Source organism: Anser brachyrhynchus (genome assembly GCF_964034855.1).
Source record: "Anser brachyrhynchus genome assembly, chromosome: 6".
NCBI classification, from domain to species: Eukaryota; Metazoa; Chordata; class Aves; order Anseriformes; family Anatidae; genus Anser; species Anser brachyrhynchus.
Genome location: NC_137700.1, coordinates 24,882,470 through 24,902,762, shown reverse-complemented (window position 1 = coordinate 24,902,762; position 20,293 = coordinate 24,882,470). Strand labels below are relative to the sequence as shown.

General features: G+C 46.5%; 1 protein-coding gene and 1 long non-coding RNA gene across 17 annotated transcripts in view; one reads left to right on the top strand and one right to left on the bottom strand.

The window, feature by feature from the left end:
- Window positions 1-20,293, bottom strand: part of LOC308197007 — a 318,880-nt gene that overhangs the window by 143,191 nt on the left and 155,396 nt on the right. The window lies entirely within an intron of this gene.
- PAX2 (paired box 2) overlaps window positions 1-20,293 on the top strand; it is a 98,396-nt gene that overhangs the window by 22,675 nt on the left and 55,428 nt on the right. The window lies entirely within an intron of this gene.

Here is a 20,293-nt window from a genome sequence, read left to right as displayed (position 1 = left end):
CTTTCCTGCATCAGGACATGCTCTTAAGGTAGAAGGCTGCTACTGGCACTTGCTTTTGGCTGAGCAATGAACGCAATTGGGTCGCACAGGGCTTCATTACAAGGAATATACTCCTTTAAATTCAGATTCTTTTCCATCAGACACAAACCTGGTATTATCTTCTTTTCATCATTGCAAATAAAGGACAGGCTCATAAAGCAGAGGTTACAGACAATGTTACTGCAGCTGAAAGAGTAAATGAATGCTCGCAGCATTTCTCTTTGTCTTATTCCTCATATCTGGCCACTGGAAGGTTGTATGGTGGTAACTACAATAAGCTAGCTGCATTTTTCCTGGTTTTCATATTACACAGATATTAGCTCAACAGAGGCTGTTTGTGAGTAGAAGTGGCCGTGACTGGGAAGTTTTGAGCTCCCTGTTCTGTGAACCTCGGAGTGCAGAACCCCAACAGTCTCTTTATCATCGAAAATTTCCAACTCTTTCTTTTTGTATACATGTACGGAAAGGTTGATTTTTGTTGGAAGTTGAACATTTTCAAGCTTATGCATCTAGTGAATGATTGCTGCATTCTGTCATAGAGGTAGCTGCATTTCAGTGCTGGGTGAATGAGCCTTATGGAGCTAAACCTCATTTACCAGAATCACTATTATGTGAAAAAACTCATTTGACTTTGGGAGAAAAGAGGAGAAAATATAAGTGGCTTGGCCAAGCAACGACGAGGTGGTGAGAACAATATAGTCATCTGAAGGGCACAGTACATCCAACAGGAAAAGAATTATTCACGTTTAAACAAAGCAGTGTAGCCAGGAATGAAGGGAGGGAAATAAGAAAGGGAACATTTAAATGGCAGCAGAAGGCACCTCCTGATATGGAGGTCCATTAAGTTGTGGAATTGCATCCCATAGGAATTCCTAATTTCTTGGAATATATATAACTAGATGGCATTAATAACACAAGCAAACATACAATAAGAAATAATCTTGCGTTGGCTAAAGAGATAGATAATTCTCTAGCAGGCCAGCTGGACCCTTTATGATATGATGACACGATGCGTACAAAACAAAGTCATGTTTTCAGCCATATATCAAGTATCTCAGAAAAACCGTCTCTGATCCTGAAGCCTATTCAAACAAAAGATTTCCATATTACTTGAATGAAAAGATAAGACTTCAAAACAGTTGAATAAGGCTGAGTTTTACTTTGATTAACTTGCCATGGTCTTTAATTAAGGCATGCTGAAATTCAAATGGAGTTTAGGCTCGCTTCTTGCAATCAGCAAAATATTTAGGGATCCAAATTTGTCACAGGTCTCTATAAATGGACAGACAGGGACTTTCAAAAGCATTTGCCACTGGCCTGACAACAGTGCGGCTAACTAGGACTTGAGGAAATCCCGTCTGTGTGTAGGTGGCTCTGATAATGATTACTACTCCTGAAAGTGTCAGAAAGGTTTGAGTTTCGCTCCCAAACAATTGTTCTATAAACTGAGAGCTAATGGGAATGAGGATTTTTCCACTGTAATAGCAATTAATCTAGTGCAGCCTATACATGCATGGACATATTTACCAGTCCCAGCTGATTAAAAATGCTAAGGCAGAGCACTAAATTGTGCAATTGGCATACAAATCATGAGCGCCTGTAATACAATGTGGGTTTGCTTTTACTCGTTTTCTCTTTTTTACTTCAAAATTTTAGAGGGATTTGGATAGCTGACTCCCATTAAACAACTTTAAAAACACCTCAACAATGCAGTCCTTTGGGTCTTCAGGGAGCCGACAGGACCCTTTTCAAGCCCCCAGAAGCCCTGGAAACATCCTTTATTAAATGAGAACTGAAATTCTCATGCTATCGCTTGACTAGAGGAGCTGGAAAACCAACAACAAACACCGTTAGGCTTGTGATGAAATACTAGACAGTATGATATTCAGCGTTAGCCTCCAATTTTCTCTAGTGCCAGTAACTGAGAGCTGATTTTGTAGCACTTATATGGCTATCTACCCAGCTGAAAATCACAAATCTAATCACTTGGTTTCCAAACTCCTCAGAGTGCACTTACAAATATTCATTTCCAATCAATTTGCACCTGCTAATATTTCTGAACGCTCACATGTGATGACAGAGTCAAAAGCAATGCTGGTGCTTCCTATTTCTATTGCGATAGCATAAAGAGGCTCTGTGCGTAGATCACAGCCCATTGTCCAAAACAGGCACAGCGTAAATAGGAATTTCTTTTGAGAGATTCTTTTAGAAAATCACCATATATGTGTGTCTTTCTTTACACCGTCCCCTTAACATCTACGAGGCTCATCATTCAGACAGTCCTCGAGGTTTCAGGGATTAAACAAACATCTTTGTCTGCTAAAAGGAATGAGCTACCCAGTCAGGGCTCACTCACCAAAGCCAAGTCTAGGTAAAAGGCAGAGCAAAACTGGAGAGCCCTCTTCTTTGGGCTCTTATCTGACAAGACTGAGGGTGAATGCTGGCTAGACTGCGACAGCCTCCCCCCTCTTCCCCGATAAGTAGGCATATAAATAAATAAATAAACGGCATCCTAACTGCACTGAGAACTCAATAAAACAATCACATCAAATATGAGGAGGTATAAATCTCGCGTCTGCACAGGTAACCCACTCAATTGCTTTTATTATGGCTCAGCCTGACTCCATTTATTACCATCCGTGGCCTGGGTGAAGGATGTTTGCATGGAGGGTGGTCTCCTGGTGAAATCTTATCCCCAGAGCAGTGACAATCAGCCCATACAGAGGTGGATTTTGGTGGGGAGACCAAAGGCAGATCCATCTGTCTGCATGAAAACCAATCAATAACCCTGTAACTAGACCTCTTGTCGCTGGGAAATGGACAACACAATAGTTCATTCCTGGAGCCATAGGAGAGAAATAGCTGTGGTTGGGGTGTGAAGAACGACGGGATGTATGCATGATGCGTTTGAGACATACGGACAGAGCATGTCTGTCCATCTAGATACTGAGGAGTGACAGGATAGGAATAAGGCAGAGGGCACATTTATATATATCGTAGGCAAATCTGAAAGGTTGATGCGTTCAGGGGTGGGTATGGGGAAGAAAAAAGGACAGAGTTATATTGCATTTTTTATAGGACATTTATATGGGGACTGTGAGTGCAATGCAGATATGTACCTTCAGGGAAATATGCCTGCTGGCTGGATATTACATACGAGTATTTTGGTATATGGCAGGGAATGTGTATCTCTTGGCAGGCACGTAGACGGTGACACAAAGCACCGGTAGGCTAAAGGAAACATAGGCAGGAGTTTGATGTGGTCGGGGAAGGATATTCCTTTGTCCTCTGTCTGGCTTGGGATTTATGTGTGTACTAGTTTTGACAGAGAGGAGAAAGAGTGATGTGCCAAAAGCCTGAGCTAACGGCCTGTGAGTTCACAGATACGCTTCCCAGAAAATGCTATGTATGAAACATTTACCCAAACCTCACTGTTAAATCGGGAGAGGAGATTCTGGTGGCTTGTCTCTGCCTGTACGAAAAACAGAAATAGGACATTCCTTGCTGCTGCCATCCTCTAGCTCCGCAATTCCAGCAGTGTTTCTAAAACTTGCACAGCATACCGTTCCCCAGACTTTTAGCAACTCCCCCATCACACACACACACGCATGCTTACAGAGAGATGGTGGAGTCTGCCTCTGCTAAATGTTTTCTCCTGGGGGCCAGTTTAGTTTTCCTTCCTCTGGTTCCCTTTTGAACGGTTCCTCTCCTCCCAAGGTAAGCGCCCTTCCCTCTCCGCAGGGCGCCAGGCACGGGGCTGACCTCCCATCCCTGGCTGGGAGGTAAATGGCATCAAGGCCAGCTATCAGCTCTGGCCAAACTGCCCATCACTGTATTGCGCTGGAGAGGGCTGGTAGCCAGATTTTGCAAGGCAGATTGATGTCTGTTCATCATTTACACAAGGAAAAGCACAGACTGCGACAAGATGACAAAGTCACAAATGAATACCTGCCAGACAGGACGCTCTGCACCACCTCTCGTCGCAGGGCAGTTTAAATGATTCTGGCAGCAATGATATCCCAGCCCTTCGACTCCCAGAACCAGCCCCCATTTTCCTTAATAGGGCTTCTTTTTCTTCAAGCTGTCGGAAACGTGAGGGCAACCTCACTACCCAATGCCCACGGTTGGGTACTAACTTTAAAATTGTGAGAGAGTCTTTGGACACTGACATTGGGGCCCTACTTAAAGGGACTACTGCCTTTCAACATGCTCATGCTTCTCTAGAATGTCTTTTAAAAACAGGTTTTGGTCACCTGCCTTTAAAAAGAAAGACTGCTGACAACATAGCTATGTAACAGTGCCTGCTGTTAATATTTGCCTAGATTCAGGCCCAGAAAATCTTTCTTTGTTGATTAAATTAAGGCTTTCGAACTTGAAAAAATATTCATTTATACAGAAATTATCCATACAAAAAAAATATTTATAAAATGAACAGGAAAGAGAGGATATCTAGAAGAGCAGAGGAGAGGAAGGAATAATATTTTTGAGGAAAAGGAACTCACATTTGCACGCTCTGAAGGCATAGGGAAGCGTATGGCTGGGACGTGCTACAGACAAATGGACCAGGGCTGAGCAAGAAGGGGCAAAGTGGAAAATGAATAATGCCGCAAATTCCCTCTCCCTAGCGAAAAAACAGCAAATTTAGGATTTTATAGAGATGATGTTTGTGGTGCTGCCTCTGACAGAGACAGACAGCTACACCATGAGGCTTGCAGAGCGCAGGGAGAGCACAGCTGGGTGGGGCTGGTGGGAGGAAAGGGCACGAGATAATGATGGAGCGAAAGGCCACAGTGGACTTGACTTGGGTGTTGTCAAAAGCAGACCTGCCGTGGTTTTACATAAGGCAGTCTTGGCCGCTGTGCCAAACAAGATGCGGAGGCTCATCCAGTACTGATACCCAACTCCCGTATGTGGCTCTCACGATTCCACCCCCCTTTTGTGGATTACATGGATTTTTGTGACCTGAGGGGACGTTTGAAGAAAAATACATGACTAAGGGTGACTGCCTCTCCGAGACAGATGGGCTCCTGGTGCCCAGCAGGCAGAACTGGCAGGGCTGGTGGCACAGGGAGACGTGGAACAGAAGGGAGCATGGCCCATCGCAGGTGGACACGTAGGCAGGGAAATGCCCCAGCACAGTGAAAGGCAGGGGACAAAGCGATCTTGGGGAATACAGTCTTTGGAAGAGTGCAAGAGGAGGGTGCTGGCCATGTAAACGAAGCCTTTGTACTGCCCAGAGTACCACCTTTCCCAGCTGAAAGCACCTTCTGCAGTATTTGAATGTGCTACTGGATCATTCTCTGCACAGTGAAGTAATTTGAGCATGGAAACCTGCATGCATTTGTGTAGATAGACTGCTGGGTCTCTATTGTTCCTCCAGACAATCTTCTCTGTAATGGATATTTGGGTTGGACATGCCCTATACCCCATGACATGTGTACGAGGAGGAGCGTGGGTGTATCGCTAGGGCAACATGTCCAGCTGGGAGCACAGGCTGATAGCAAGCGCGTGTTCCTGCTCTGGGGAAGAGCTAAGAACGGTCTTATCCACGGAAACAATGCTGTAACCCCGCAGTTACATGCTAGGGGGTACAGGAGAGAGCAGAGCATGGCACTGCACATCTCTGCAAGCCTGCGCAGTTCTGTGGGGCTCTGCAGAGGTTTCTGCGTGCCTGCGGTGCAGCGGGTTGGCTGTTGGCAAGGCGTGGGTGTGCTGATGAACCGTGCCTGTGAATGGATGCAGGGGGCCAGCAGTGCGCCGTGCATTTTTCGGTAGTTCTTTTGGGCAGAGCTGGGGGTAAGGTGGTAATGCTAGCCACACCATGGCTGTGCTGGGGATGAAGCATCCATGAGGCAGGCAGTGCCCGCACTGCAGACACAGGCAGTGCTAGCACAGAATGCGTGCAGCACTGCGTTCGAGTGCAGGGACCTGCACCTCTTTGGGGCCCTAGCGCATTCGAGGGAATATGGGTGCCCATGGCAGGATGTGTCTGGAAGGCCGTGGATGTGTGCTAGCTCATCTGAGGCACAACCCAGCACTGCAGTAAGCGGTACCCGGGGAGACTGGGGCAGGGGGTGCACTGAAGGCAGTATTTCTAACGAGAGCCATAGTTTAATGCGTTGGACTCTGCCCTCCTCTCCCCTCCCCTCCCACTCTTCTCCTTATTACCCAGGTTATCTTGTTTGGGTTAAGAGGCCAATTTCAACAGACTATAATTGAAGAGTGAAGAGAATCTGATAAGATAAGGAAGGGACATCATTCCTCAAGGGATCAATAGAGGTTTCATGTTCCTCCTTCCCCTGCTGTGTCCCTAACATGCTAACGCTGTGCGTCCGTGGGCCTGGTTTATTTGCTCTGCTTGTCTGCAAGCCAGGAAAGGAAGTGGGGGAGCAGGGGGTGGCTGCCGGCCCCATCTGTCACACGGCAGAGCAGGGCAGGGGGCATAATGAAGGGACAACAGGGATGGCGGGGCTGCGTGGGAAGAAAAGGACAGGGCGATAGGGGACCCGCCGAGAGCCAGGAGCTGCTGGTGGCAGTGCAGGCACAGCACAAAGCAGCCCCTCCAGGAGCCCCCACCTCACACAACCACAGCGGGGCCCACGTACAGGAGCTTGGGAGCTGGGGGACAAGCCGAGAGGTCGGCACAGCGCAGGATGCGATCCGCATCCCGTGCAAGAAGGCTGGGCCAGCTTCTGGAGAGATTGCGAGTCAGAGGGGTCTGCGGCTAAGATATCTTCTTCCAGCTGATTTCTTTTTTATTTTTAACACCCAGAGAAACAGATGCTGAGAGCCAGTCAGTCATGCAGTGAGCATGTGGCAGAGTTGGGAATACAACCCAGATCCCCTGACTCCCAACCTCAGGCTTTAACCAGCAGACCATGCTTCCCTCTAAGCCACCTTGAACTTTCCTCAGTGAGGATGGGGGCTACTAAGCCTCTGCGGGCTGCAGTTTACCAAGCTGTCAGGAGTGTGCTCACTGGACCGCCTCACCAGAGACAGCCTTCCTCACGCACGCTAAAAAAGTTGAAAAGAAATTCATTTCATGGCCGGTGGTTGCTTAAAAAAGGCGATTCCAGCATATGTATGTGATAAATGTTAACTGTGCATTAATCGCATTAAAGAGGACCCTATAAACTTTTCATTTCTAATTAAATTCTGGCCGGTGATTCTGGCGAAGCCAGCACACTCCGGGCCTTTGTTTATGTGGAAAATTAAAATGCAAATACAATGGAATTTATTTCCATTACTAGAGTGATATGCTGGGCTCCTCTGTTTAACAGCCTCCAATTATTTTCAAGCAGGTCTCTCTCCCTCGCTCCCTCCCTCTCTCCCCCTCCCTGCTCCCCTGAGATGCTGCGACCCCTGTGTGCGGGGCAGGAGCTGGTAAAGCACCAGGAGGGCTATGGATGGGGTCATCTGTTCTAGGCCGAGGGCAGGCAGGAAAATGGAAGAGGAAGGAGGGAAAAAAAAAAAGAGTGGGAGAGCACAAACAAGGAGGCAGGGGAAGCAGCAAGGCTCAAGTTAGTGCAAGGAGCAGAAGGGAGTTACCTGTTAGCAACCTCACTGAAAAATATAAGCTAAACTCCTTGGCTCACCGAATCCTAGCTGTATAGGTGGTATTTTGGTGATAGGATAGCGTCAAGAGCTTTCCCTGGAAGTTTTCCGGATCTTTCACAGTCCTTCCCATATACTTTGTCTGGATGTGACTGCTGCTGAGCGAAATCCTGGTGGCTGAGGAAGCACAGAGCAGACCCAGCGCCAGACACATTGCCTGCACAGAGCAAATAAATCCGGGCAGCAGTGACACACAATCATTGGCAGAGAAATAACTGAGCTCCCCTGCCCATTTCTAAGGGACCAAGTGTGGCTCTGCTTAGGGCAGCAGTATACAGCATACACACGCCAGCAGCCATTGCACAAACACAGATACTCACTGCAGCCTAAGATACTTGCACGTATGTATGGCTAAATGCAGCTGACATGTCCTACTGACCGTGATTCCCCATGTGAGAGACCCGGCCGAGTCAGACGTGAGCACCTCAGGCAGTCGCACCCAGCGTAGGCACTTGCAGACAGAGGTGCCCTTCTCTGTGTTAATAGCCAGAAACTTAGGGCACAGACACTTACCCAAGCCCATAACTGACAAGTCCTACCTAAACTCCTGAGTGTGCCATTCAGTGCACACACATCTGACCTCTCGCATAGCCCTAGAAATCCAGCGGTGCGCACAGGCACTCCCTGCTGCTCCTGGAGGCAGGCAGCCGCACGGCCCTGGAAGGGAGAGCTGGGGATGTTCTCTGCTTGCATGTGAGCATCTTAAGGAATCACCTAGTGTAAGTGATCCTGCCCCGGCCGAGACAGGGAAACAGGAGAAGGACACATTCACTTACGACGCTGAAAAGAGGCCATTACCCAGTCAAACAACCCAATCCCTGACATCATTATTCAATACACAGGAGCCCTGAAATGCACACTAACTCAATCACAGAGACACACGATTACAAAATAATACTGATGGAATCAATGAAACAGACAGGCGGTCATACAAAGCACACACACCCCAGTGTTAATACACAATAATAGCTCCCCAACAAGCGAATACAAAACAGCCATTCAAAAACACAATGGCAAAACGTGGCCCGCGCTCCAAGGGGACTTGGAAACTCTGGCAATGAACCCCACCACTGGTGAAGGGTGCTTGCAGCAAAACTTGGGGTGCTCCCCAAACCTGTCTCTTGTCAGGCTAATGAGCACCAGACAGTAAGAGCCCGAAGGACATGCGCACTGCGTGTGCATGTACTGGGAGGCTGGTGGGTGGCTGCCCAGTGCCCTACTGCACAACGTGGCCACTCTTACCGCTGGCATGGGTGCACTGTGTTCAGGACTCACCGTAATACAAAGTGAGGGAACCAAGGAGAACCTACTGCGTGGCCCTAATGCAACTCAGCCACACTGTGAGAACACGCAAACACCCCTCAGCACCCAGAGCAGTAGGAGCATCCCACACAGGTGCCTCAGCAGACAGCCAAATCCTCTCCCCAAGCCGTGGTAGTGAACCCAGACACGCACACAGAACGCTTCCAGGGCCCCAAATAACAGAGACCTGCAGACCACCAGGGCGTGCTAAGCTGAGCGCTTCGCACGAGACCCAAACAGCCACGCCTGCAAACCCTACGGGGTCTTACAGTGAGGGAGACAGGGCACCCTTCTTTGGTGTCTCCTCCCTGGCACGGCACCCTTCTTTGGTGTCTCCTCCCTGGCACGGCAGGCATCGGCTACCAGCAGGCTGTGTGTGTAACAAGGGGCTGCTATTGGAAGTGACAGCAGGGACGGGGGAAGACTGCTGGCAGTCTCGTGCGTGGTGTGTGCACAGGAATTCCCCTTCCTCTACCAAGTGCGGCTGTTTGTAGCCATTAAAAAGCCCAGGTCCTCATGCTGGGTGTTCAGTGAGTATTGATTCAGTCTGCAAGCAATTTTAATATTTCTTCAGGGACTTTCCAGCAACAGCACAAGTCATTAATTCACCCTCCCAAATTGCTTATTCAATAGCAGGAACATGGCTCCTGAATAAAGTCCCAGAATTTATGTGACTCGCATGAGTCAGGAGGTCAAACAACTGTTATGGAGCGAAGTTAAAAATCCAAATAAAATATTGACACTTTTTTGGGGAGTGGGAGGAGGGGAAGTGGGGGAAGGGGAAGAAAAGGTATTTAAAATAGGGTTTTGTTGCAATGCCCCCAGGATAAGGAATGGAAAGAGATTGAAGACAAGTTGGAGTTCGTAAAATCAATGGGATTTATTGCATATCCGCTTGGCATTTAATAACTCCTTCCTTTCCACCTCCCCCTGCTCTGTACATGCACGGGGGAGAAACTCTCACAAAGCCACCAGGAGCCAGCCTGCCAGCGCACAGCAGTGCTGCAGTACCCAACAGCCCCCCAGGGCCAGGGCCCCATCCCAAATGGGCTGCATTTTCCCCAAAGTAGGCGGCAGTCCATGCCCACAGTCTTTGTCGGTGGAGAAAAAAAAAAAGAGGGGAAAGGAAACTGAGGCACGGAGCAAATTAAGAACCTGCTGAGTCACAGAGCCCACTGACTGCAGGCTGGGCTACGACCCAGGTCTCCCAACCCCCAGGCAGCTGTTTTGCTGCCAAAGGATGCTATCTTGTAAGGGAACGAGAGCACACAGTCACAGGCACCAAACGCAAGGCGGCATCCATCTCACCAGAGGGACTCCCATAGCACCTCGGTACAGCCCCACAAAATAGATGTGCCCGCGGACACCACACAAGCACATCCACATGCAGATAGATGCACGGCCAGACACAAATGTATACATGCTTTTACTGAGCTCATTGCTATTCAGAGAGCACTGCAGCCAGATTACACAGAAGTAGAAACATACCTGCAGACTGACACACATGCAAATGAACGTGCGGACAGGCACATAGGCACACATGCTCATGCTCCGGTACAGCAAGGTAGCCTTGTGCATCCTCTGTGCATATATATATATATATATATATACACACACAAACTGGACGTCCACACCAAAAAAGTCATGCAAACTGATGTCTGCTACAAATCTAGCTTTTACTTACAGTGGCCTCTTTTTAGCTAGTTGCACCAAAATGGATGCCCACATGCACTCAGGTACATTCTGCACAGGTATATTAATTAATATATGGGACTGTCTCGTTATATCAGACTGGTAACTGTTTCAATCAAACTGTGCTGATTTTATACCAAATCTCTGAGCCTGTAGTATCCACAAACCAACATCTACTCGTTAGCACTAGCTCCATAGCGAAACAAGCAGACAAAAACCTAGCATAACCACATAATCAAAAAGTACTTGATGGCTTGGGTATTTAGGTGGGCTTCTTTGGTTCTGGTGCTTTTTTGTTTGTTGTTGCTTGCTTTGTTTGTTTGTTTTTCTGGTTGGCTTCTTAGCAAAGATTTAGGTCAGGTCCTTTATGTGAGTTGAGATTTTATCAAAATGCAGTTTTTCAAGTGCTTTTTTGCATTGTGACAAAAATAACATTTGACTGTGTTTTCCTCCTAAGCTGTGTTTTGACCATATATAAATATACAGTGTGGTTGAAATTTAGGCGAGGTAATGAGAAGTTTGAAATCTCCATAATTATGCTTTCAAAGATTAAGATTTTTGTACAGAAGATGCTTCTGTGTTAATTCTCAGATTGCTTTGTTCACAGTTGGTGTTGCAACTGCTCTTTACAAAAAAGGCCAAGATAAGATCTTTGGACTACCATATGCTACCTCTGGTCTTCTTTGACCACAAAATATTCAAGAAAAAATGTAAAAGTAGTATAGTTTTGTAAATACGATTGCCTGTGCTCCTCTGTATGCCTCTATCTGTAAGTCCTGATTGCATCCAATCTCGTCCCTATGCAAAGCTGGATGAAACCATGAAATAAATTCTAGATGAACAGATAGTTAGTTCAGCTTAAGAGGACCATGCTTGAAAATAATATAACTGGATTAAAATCACTAGAAGCTCTCTAGAATATCATGACTTCCCAAAAGAATATCTTGCAATTCGCCGGAGCTAGAAACTACACAAAACTCCATTGCAAAAATTTGTAAAATTTGAATAATTAAATATTTACAATTCACATCTTCAGACAGGGCTGAACAATTGGTGAACCTCTTCTAAGCTTACACCAGCTAGCACTTGGTTCAGTGCACCAAGCTCCGGGCAAGTCAGTTGTAGAGCCCAGACATCAGCCCGCCGGAGCTCAGACATGGGGAGAAAAGCTGCCAGCACAAGGAGGTGGGGATGAGGAAGCACTTGCATGTGTGGGAGGATCACTTAAACAGCGTGGCTCTTGGGAGGCTGTTTGTCAATTTGGAATTGCTGAAGGCGTCGCAGCTGAGATGGTTTCATTGACAGGGAATAGGCAACAGGCCTGCTTACACATGGACAAACAACAAAATGAATCTGAATTAACTTAGAAAGTGCATTGGTTAAAACCATTAAGACATTGTTTGGATGCTCATTCAAAATCTGAGTGTCCCAAATTGAATTTAGTTTACTTTATTTCCAAAGTGAATTAAGCTAAACTAAATTAAAGCTGCCTTAATTCTAAACAAGGGAGTCAGAGGTGTAATGCAGTTTAACTAGACCATTTTAATTTCGCACTTTCAGTTAATTCAAATTAGTTATTTTGCATAGTCATTTGTAGGTAAACCCTTAGACTGCTACCTCCTATGGACAGAGACTGTATTTATACCAGGGGTAGGGAAACGGGACCCAGGAGTGCAGTGAATTCTCTGCCAGCCATCGCGATAGTTTTGGAATGGGATCTGAGTAACAGCTTGCTCAGGGCCCACCAAAATCCATAGCTCTGCGCTTGGTCAGATGGATGCCAGGTATGCAATTAGGAGTAAAACAAATCTGTACTCCCAAACTTAGACAGATAGGCAAATGTAGACATAGGTATGGGCCTCATAACGTAGCAAGGTGCAACATGAATTATATATCTGTGTTGATACATATGAGATATTACATAATGGGTATTATAGCCTTGTTACAGATGAGTTTAGATGGTTATGACTTACTGTTTGCAATAACTGTACTTGGTGCTGTACAACAAGATCAATATAGCTAGCTAGTGATGGCTACAACCACAGATCTGAGCAGCCTATCTGCCCATTAAGCTCTGTTAAAAACTGTAATGGTTGAATAAATGTTTATTAATTCTTCATGGGGTCTGACTACAATATGTGACCCAAATGTTTAACTATGTATAGCCACAGTTATAAATACAGACCTGTAGGCAAAGATAAACAAGTACGCACACCACTGTATGATAAATTACAACAAACTAAGAGACAAATGCCAGTGCTCTCAGGCCACAAACAACACAGATACAGAAACAAACACAGAGCTCATATTGTCTGAAGTTCAGACTTCTTAGTGACTTACATGAGCCAAGCAGACTGGCTACAGATCTGTCCTTTCGTTACAGAAAGCTAGGAAAAGCAGCCTGCCATCTCTGGAGGTGGGTCCCAGCTTTATGTTGGGGGCCTGTGCCACTCCCTGGAGCGCTTGCCTGGGGCTGGCTGCTTTGGGCAACGTGAGAAAGAGAGGTGTAAAGAATAAGGAGAGCAGTAAGGGCTAGGACAGGAAGGAAGATTCAGGAGCTCTGTGGAAATTTCCAAATTTTCAACCTGGTTTTCATTTTGAATCAGGGCTTTAATAAAATCCTACACCTACATGCAGTGTAGCTGGAACCTGCTGTTCCAATTAAAATCTAAATATATTATTCTACTTCTTATTTTTTAGCATAGCTTCTCGTTCACCTTTAAAAAATCATTTTAAAGGAAAAAAACAATTTCTCCATTCTCATAGGCTGAAGTTCTCACTATTTTTTTTTTAATTTATTTAAAACCTGATGTAGAAATTGCCTTAGATCTAAACCGACACATTTCCAGCACAGTTTTGGTTTTAATTTTGGTCAAAAACCACCTTTTACTGGTAAGGGTTCCACTGTGAGAGTTTTGCCAGTTCTGATAAGCATAAGGAAGGCCCACACCATGTCACCCACACACTCAGGACCACTTTCTTGTCCAACACTCAAGCGAACCGCAGGGGAGCGTTCTGCAGGATGCAGAGATAACACACTGCTAATACAGAGATAAAACACTGCCGAGCCCCAGAGTTAAAAAGTCCTGAGTGAACAGCCTCAAAAACTGAGAGATTGCCATAAAATTCGCAAGACTGTAAATAAGAACGCATTTGTTTTTTTTCTTTGCCTCTGGTTCTGGTCCTTTGGGAGACAGCCAGGTCCCAATTCCACCTGTTCTCTGCAGTCGTGAAAGCCAGAAATACCTTGGTTTTAAATGAAGGCTGAAATTTGCACGTAGTTGCTTATCTTCAAGATCTGACATTTTATATAAAATACTACGTATGGCATAACTTGCAAGAGAGTTGAGAATGTTATCTACAGCTATCTGCTGCCTCCCAGTCCAAGCCTCTTTTCTAGTACACACGTCTTCTGTTAATCAAAATGAACGTCCGCAAGGAATTCGGCACAGACTCCTGAATTTTAATAACTGGAAATGGGCTCAAAGCAAAGCTTTCAATTAAAACTTCCCATGCTCCAGATTAAGATATTTAACCTTGGCAAGCCCATGTGTTTCTGTAGGTCTCCTTAACTCACCTGCTGACACAGCTGCTGTTGCGACAGCTCCGGCGCGTGCTGCGCGGCAGTCACCGCCATGCTGGCAGCTCGCGGGGCTGTCCCCTTCGCCAGGGCCGTGCTGGTGTGGCCACGCTGCTAGCAGGATCCGAGCCGGCTGGTCCGTAGGTGACAGGAGACCTGCAGTCACTGCAGTGTAGTGCACTGATGATATAGTGCACTTAGAAAAGGATCGGTTACTAAGAGCTGAAAGATTTTTGCATCTTTTCACTGAACAGATCTCCTGCTAGTGAAGGGGATGCGGCCACTGACAATGCTTTTCTCCCGCTCCCTTCCTGTGGCTTCTTTTTTTTTGAAGCTTTTGGTCATTTGTTGCAGAGGCTGTGAGTTTGTTGTGGGGGACTGATAGCTCTGTAGCTGCTGGGATGGATACTCTTGTGCGTGCTCTGAGTTGAACATCTGCTCCATGGTTGCCTGTGGCACCAGAATTTGGACTTGATGAGCCTGGTGGTTCCTCCCAGGCCTGTGTTTCTGCAGACAAAACCAGCAGAACCGTGTTTGTCCTTTAAGATTTTCTTAATTCGCCTTAAATCTGGGATGTCAAATATCTACACCCAATTTGTTTCCAATATTTTGTAAAGTGAATGACATCTTCTAGATGTTTGGATTGTAACGCATTTCTGGGTTTCCTGACTGCAAAGAAAGCCTTCCAAACGTGAACTGAGTGTAATAAAAGTAGAAACACCTGCCCGAGGACATTTCTGTGCTGCAGTCACCGCCTGACTGCAGCTCATGTAGATAGACTTTAGCCAGCTGTAAGCCAGCCAGCCTGGGTCCCGACGGCCGTGCAGCCACTGCTCTGCACACAGCAGCTCCCAAGCGCACCGTCAGCCTCCCGGCTGGGCTCTGCACCCCCGTGCGAAGGGCTAACACAAAGCCTCTCGGGTGACTGGGAAAATGTTTCTCAAAGCCTAATGCAGCAATTTACTCTGGGAGGTCGGGGTAGGCAGCCTACAGATGTGGGGCTGTCAAACCCATCCGTACCAGTGGCACGAAGCTGGGTGGCACTGCCCACAGGCAGGCTAGTGCCCTGCGTGGTAGGTCTCCCTGACCCCAGGAGGCATCTTTGGCCTCACCTTTCTTCCCTTCCACCCCTCTTCCTTACACCTTGACTTGTACAGTGCAGCGCAGCAGTACTGGAATGGGCAGAGATCTGCTAGAAGCTGAACGTTAATGCTCTGCTCAAATTAAATGAAATAAAACCGTATGGTGTCATCATGGGTCACTGATTTAAAACAACAAAAAAATCCTAGCTCCTCTCTAAGCCCTTCAGATAGTAAAACTGCTGCTGTGAATTCTGTCTCTCCTCAGAGTGCAGCCAAGAAATGGTCTTTGCAGTGTGAGAAAAGGGCAGGATTGGGTTTTCTCCTGTGCTTTGGTATGAGCAGGCTCACCTGGAACAAAGTGGCACTTATGTCCCCTCCTCTTCAGGCATGATGCCAGGGTAGCTCCAGTGAAGATGATGGAGCTACACAGATTAACAGCAGATAAGGAGCCAAATCTTCTCAAGGAGGGCAGGGATTGTGTTTCAAGAGACGTGAGGCATCTCCATTTCTCCCTTCTGTCTATCTGGAAGCTTCAGGAAAATGGATTATCCCTATTCAGCCACCTCTTAGGATTATCTGTGTAATCAATCTAATTGATCTATCATACCTGTGCTTATATCCCAATATAGTACATGATCACCACTCTTCTCTCTTCCCTTCCAAAAGGCAGAGAGAAGGAATTGCAATTTTCATGACAGAAGAGAGTTTGAATGTGTGAATATTGCTCGTGGCCCCTGAATATGGCAAGGTTTGAAGGCATTCTGCTCTCTTGGCAGAGAGTGCCAGAGCCTCGGGCCAGCTAGCAAGGAAGCTGAGTCTGCTGCTCCTGCCAATGTCAGCTGTCGTTCTGAGGGCTGCAAGTGTTGCAGTAGATTTTGAGAGCAGTAGGAGAAGCTACTGTCCCCCCCAGCCCTAATGGAAATTACGCTACAGCTTTTGGGGGGCGACTGCAGCTCTCATCTTCCCAACTACAGCTGCTGCTGCAAATTCAAACGCGAGTTTGAAGTCAGCGTAGCTGAAATACAGCTCCTGTTGCCTTTGCCTACCTCCCTTCCCTTCACATGCAGCCACTGTCAGCAGGGTACATGTCACTTCTGCTTCAAGCGGGGGAATGAAGCCAACGCCGTGCCACAGCTCGCTGAAGCACTTACTTGGCCCCTGTTATTACTGAGTCTGAGCCCTTCACTCCTCCTTCCAGCTGTCCTCACCGTGCCCCAGGTGGCAAGGCAGCGCTCCTATCTTCACACTTCAGGCAGGAAACAGAGCACAGAGAGAAATACCATTTGTCCAAAGTCCTGATGAGAGGTCCATGACAATGCAAGGAACCGAAGCCCTTCCCTTAAGTCAGATTAGGCCGCTACTGTCAGACTTTATTTCCCTTCCTTCACCCCCCAAATCCCTCGGTTGCTTTTCCTCACCATACTATGAAGCTTGAACTTTGTCTATGCAAGCAGGACTTTCCTCCCTCTTTTTTTTTTTTTTGGCTCAGCTGTGAATTCAGCCCCACCTAGACCACGCACAGAAACATTAAGACCATCTCCCGTTTGAACCAAAGCCATGCCCGGGGCTCTTTATGCCTGCACAGCACCCACCCGCAGGCGGGACACTGTCACCAAGGAACCCAGTGCTACCTCTTCCCATCTTTTCCCCAGGCACACTTTGATGCCAGCATCGCTGGGGTGCTCCCTAGCCCTTTGTTGGAAGGGCTGTGAGGCAGAGGAGGCCCGGCTGTGCCACCAGCCCCGCACCAAGGCCCCACAGTCTGCCATGGCTCTGCGCCGCAGGCCTGGCCGCGCTAATGAAGCAGCAAGGCACCGCGGGGTGCCTGCTCCTTGGCCATCGCAGCTGCCCTTGGACACACTGCAGAGAGCAAGGCTGAAGCTTAGCAGCGTTAGCCTTCCAAGAGCTGCTTTAATTGCCCAGTAATGCACACCCTGGGGTCTTGTAATGTGCTTCTAATATGGAGCATTTAAAGTATGGATACTCCAGAACAATTACGAGGAGTTCGGTGCTCCACTGAGTGTGCCCTTCCACTCTGAGAAATAATCCACGACAGAGGAATGTCATCAAAGAGAGGACACGAGGACACGCAGCAGGACAAAGCGCTCTTCCTTAGTGCACTTCACTTGGTCCTTCCAGGATTAAAAGAACTGGTAGATCGGGACCTCCAGATGGCTCAGACCTACCTCAACTCCCTCTGATCTGCCCTAGTTTGAGTTTTGCCGTTGCGATGCTGTCTAAAGACTCTTCCAGCAATAGTAAGAGTAGAGTAACCACAGAGTATGTCAGTCTACAAGACAGCCTGGATAGAAATGTCAGAGAAGCGAGGGATGTTTCTTATGATCTGTCATTCTTTTAGCAAATAATTCCTGGACAGGTTTAGGAGAGATTTTTCTCTTGCTTGTTTAAAAGAAGAGAAAGTTGGGCTTCTCAGAAAGGATTATATCTCAGCTAATTTTATCTTTTAATATTTTTTTCTACATCCTTGACCAAATTTGATTCTAGCTTGTTACAGTTGTCATATTACAGGAGTTGACTTTCGTCTGTCCATCTGCATTCAGAATCGGCAAAAGGAATTGCATAAATCTGCCCCAAATAAGAAAACAGAAATCAAACACTGGAGATTCCCAATCTAATACAGAACGTTTAAGGAAGTCAGCTCATTTGGAAACAGGCAGTTGGTTTCAGATGGAGCTGTCTGAAGTATTAACTCTAGAAAGAGTTACTACCAGCCAACCATAGTAACTCATGAAATCCAGGAATGGATTTATAATTCACGGTATGATACTATGTACTGTAATGACATTATATGCCATTACTTAAGATAATATCACGTATTAAATTCAGATTGTGAAATGAAGTTCGGTTGCTTTACTGCCATCAAAGATCTATAAATGTCCTGTTGCTGAAACTTCAGAAGGTTCTGCATTAAAGCTGTGTATATTCTCCGAAACTCAAAATAGACAACTTGTGCAAAAATCTCCCACTGGAAAATGAAAAATGGGAATCTACAATAAGTACCAGTTTATGCCCCTAATTAAACACAAATGCTGTTATTGGAGTCACTGACTGTGATGGAATTAGAGCAGGGATGAAATTAGTCCAAAGTGACAATTTCTTTTGGAGAAAAGAAATACCTTCGAAAACATTGGCATTTACTTCAAGAAATCAGCACTGCTGGCTGGTATGCCAAGATTTGAGCTGAGGAAGTGTTCTGAAAAATAAATAAATAAGTAAAAAAGGCATGTCTTTCTCCAGTGTCTAGAGGCAAGAATGCGGCATTAAAAGCAGCAAGAGGCGATGAAGCTTTTGCTCCCTCTTACAGAGCAGTAATGCAGTATTCCTAGGTTTGGAGCAGCAGTGCTGGCTTACTACATGTTTCAGCCTCCAGTAAGGGTGAGCTTTCAGCCATCCAGAAGTTTAAAGACCGCATTATTATGCTGCATCTGTTGCTACAGGATCAGGTCAGCTTTGTTCATCTTTCATCTGCTGCTTCATTAGGTGGTCTCACGTACAAGACCCACTCAAAGCCTGTCAAAGTGACAGCAGCAATTCCTGGGGACGCTGCTGTTTATCACTGTCCCTAAATGAAGTGACCCAGGGTGATGCACTGCCGTATCCTGTACTTCAAGTTAGGGTCTGAAAATTCTCTTCTTTCCTTACAATACCAGAGTTAGGTCATGACTGAGTGGCAAAGGAGCGCTGCTGGGGAAAGCCTCTTCATGACCTGCCTCTTCTTTTAGCCGTAGGAAATATCTTCTACCCCAGACTTCATTAGGTTCAGCCATTCAGTGCCTGGGTTGAACCAAGCCATTGGAGGCTGCAAAACCAGGAACACTCCCCCTTTGCTCACTGCTCCCAGACACTTTCTTTTGACACAAAACCAGTTTTATTCCTAAGAGGGGAATGTTTCCAGCAGAGCCTTTCACCTCGGGGTGACTTGCTGGAGCTGGCCCTGGTTGGTAGTGACCGAAAATCATTACCAGCTGTCAGCTACTTGGTGAAACGAGCTGGTGAATCTCACTCCAGCTCCTACTGGACACATCTCAGTACACGCAGCCTCAATGGGCACTAACTGGCATTCTCAGCTGAGAGCCCAAGAACTGAATGGGAAAGGAAACTGAAGCTTCCTCTTCATCCCTGCCTGGGTTTTCGAAGCATTATGGACAGGAATTTTATACCACCATGGTTTCCCAGGCTGTTTTTACTCTAAATGTCTTTCGGAAACTTCGTAGTTCCCATGTGGCATGATTCAGCACAGCCTCACTGCCCGTCTCAATGAGGCTCACCCTATGGATCCCTCCATAGAAGCTGAACTGACTGATGCTACCTCCCGTTATGAATGGCAAATCTGATGTCATATCTCAGTATGAATGGGCCTGTCTGATGTCACCGCAGTGCTAATAGGACATTTTATAATATGTCAGCTGAGGCTGCAGGGGAAATCTTCTAATCCATTCACTATGCTGCACTACAATAGAACATCACATAGTATGATGTGTACGTTAACTTAGAGACCCTCAGGCAGATTTGGGAGAGATGGATGGATGGATGGATGGATAGATACATTTATACAAAGTATACATACATTATATCACTCTATTGATTTTTAAAAAGTTCCAGGTCTGCCTGGCTATAATGAGATTTTTGAACTTTGTGTTGCGATCAATGAGGGGAATATTATTGGCCTGGAGAATTGATATACCCGCTCTCTGTGGCTTGTTCTGCTCCTGGACTGCCCCTGCCCCCAAGGTGTACGATTCCATCAGACACTTAACCTCTTTTACAGTGTCATCAGGCTAAAAGGAATCTAATAGTGACACGGGACTTGTGCTCAGCACTCTGGCACTATTGCTTTCCTGTCACAAATAATTTATAGCTTTCTATTTCCATCCCTTTGCCTGCACCCCATCCCCTCTTTCTGTTTCTCTGGGCTGGGGGAAATCAATAAACTCACACAACCAGAGTGGCACTTCAGGGGGCT